We start from the raw sequence: 2,630 nt of genomic DNA, 5'->3' as shown, positions 1-2,630 counted from the left end.
CCCAGGTAAGCCTCACAGCTTGGCCTTGGGCTTGGCACCAGGGACTCCATGATGGAGATCCACCATGCCTGGAGCCTGCCTCGAGGCCCAGCGTAGCACTGGGAGCAGGCTGAAGGGTACACAGCCCGCCCCAGTTACTCTGGTCTGCCTTTGGGAGGCCAGCTGAGGGAAGAGACAGTCTTTGGAGTACTCTCCAGCTAGGCACTGGGGATCAGGGTTGGTGCAGAGACATTGTGTAGGAGCTCACTAAGGGGAGAAAGGAATGGAGGAAGGACATTAGGACCTTCGGGCATCAGGACTATCCTGAGCAAGGTCTGAAGCACCAGCCCTGCCCCTGTTGCCGCCCCCACCGCTCCTCCCCAGGTCAGCTGAGGCCCAGTTACATCAGCCCTGAGACCCAAGCTGGCAGGGGAGGGCCTGAGGCTACACAGAGGCTGCACCAGAGGAGCATCAAAGCTGGATGGGCTTTAGTTTTGAAGTCCAGGCATCACCCCCTTAGTATAGAAGGGAAAAAGGTCAGGGGGATGTGGGGAAATGAACCCAGGTCAGCCCCAAGGCCAGGGCCCTTCATCCTTAGCCTCCCCCAGCCAGAGCCTCCTGGCCTCTCCCCATATCACACGTCTCTCCCATCCCAAATGTTCTCTTTGGATACTGTGTCTCTCTCTGGCCACTGCCCTGTCTCTTTCCCATCCGCACACAGCCTTCTGGAAAGAGTTGCCCATAAGTGTCCTCCTCCCCGGCCCCCCACTCCCTCCTCCACCTGCTCCGTCTGGCCTCCTCCACCACCTCTCTGGTGACCGCATCCAGGGGCGTATTAACCAGTAAGCAACGTACGCCCAGGCTCACTTGTGTTTACTTACTAATCTGTAGTACACAATTTCACATGAGTTTCACCACATCACTGATGTGAAAAACAGGTGAAATTGTGCACTACAGGTTAGTAAGTAAGCACAAGTAAGCCCGTGGTACCTTGCTTATTGGGTAATCCGTACCTGCCCACATCCCACATCAAGTCACCAAATCCCCTGGACACAGCTAAGCCTTCTCCCTCAGCTAGATTCTGAAAGGCGAAGCGACAAAGATAAAGTCAGATGAGAAGACTATCTGCAGGGATTGAGGGAGAAAAGCAAACAGTGGGGAGCTGCTGTGGAATCATCCGCTCGGCACTTTGGCCTGGCAACCACAGCACGTCCTAAAGGGCACCATGGCAACGGCCATTGTGAACAGCCCGTCGAACCTCTGGCCATAGGGCTTGGTCCAAAATAGGTTTATCAGACTCCTGCCCCTACGATCGTGAGTGGGAACTAAAACAAGAGTCTCTCTGGGTGCCTGAAGCTATAATGTAATCGTTCTTGACTCTGGAAGCTCATTAAAATCACCTGGGAAACTGATGCCCAGACCCCTCCCCCGCCCCAAGATTCTAACTTTGTTGGTCTGGGGTGGACCTGGGCATCTGGGTTTCTGTAAGCTCTTCAGGTGACTGTAACTTGTGGTCAGCACTGAGGGCTACTTCTATGAGGCCTAAAGCTCAAGGTTACTGGGGCCCACATTTCCGGCCACCCTGAGGAGGTCTGCAGAGGGAGAAATGTGCTACAAGAAGAGAGGTGAGGAAAGACTGAGGACAAAGCCCCATCTCATCCAGCCTTTCCTGAGACCAGGCTGTTCTGTGAGATGCCTGCATCCACCCTGCCAATAAATGTCCCTTTTTGCTGCAATAATTGTGAGTTTGATTCCTGTCACACACAGCCAACAGAGGCCTAACCAACACAGAATTTCGGTGCCGGCATCTGCCGTGTGGTACTGGCTGAGGAGGGGTGGGGCACAGGGCTGAGATGATCTTTCTCCCATCCCAGGCTGGGTACTTGGCAATCCTTGCTATTCAGTCATGAAGCAGTTGGCCATGTACTGTCTGCCTGCTGGGGCTCAGAGGCTTGGGACTTGATAGAAAAATGTCAGAATGGAATGTGTTTACTTTTTCTTGTGGCCTCCAGTGAGGGACTGAAAGAGAGACACCCAAGGCGGCCATCTGACAGCAGAGCTGGACCAAGCTTCGTCTATTTTTTTAAGGGAAGCCCTTTCTGCTGTAGCCAGGTACTGGAGACGCTGAGTCAGATAACCACTCACCGTGCTGAACTGCACAGCCCAATTAACACACCACAACATGGATGAACCTTGAAAACATCCTGCTAAGCGAGATCAGTCAGTTGCGGAGGGCAAATACTGTATGACCTCACTTACATGAAATAAGCAAAAAATAGGAACCAAAAATTATTAGTGGTTACCAGGGTGGGACGGAGGAGGGAAGGGGGCATTTTCATTTAGGGTTCAGTGGTGGAATAATTTGGAAAAGGGATAGCAAGAGCGGTTGCACAACTTAAGAATGTAATCAGTGTCACTGAATTGTACATGTAAAAATTGTTGAATTGCTGTATGTTTTGTTGTGTACATTTTCACCACAATTAAAAAAAAAGTAGTGGGATCCTGGAATTGGGAAGGAGATGTCTGGAGAAGCCAGAGGAGTTTGGGAAGCAACTCCAGCCGTGCCTAGATTTTTCAGTCTCTCTCTCTCTCTCACACAGCGCACACAGACACGCAGATACAGACACACACCCACATGAAAAAGACCCATT

Source organism: Elephas maximus, chromosome 3, assembly GCF_024166365.1.
Source record: "Elephas maximus indicus isolate mEleMax1 chromosome 3, mEleMax1 primary haplotype, whole genome shotgun sequence".
Classification (NCBI taxonomy): Eukaryota; Metazoa; Chordata; class Mammalia; order Proboscidea; family Elephantidae; genus Elephas; species Elephas maximus.
The sequence above is the reverse complement of the archived record's forward strand: the minus strand, read 5'-3'. Positions refer to the sequence as shown.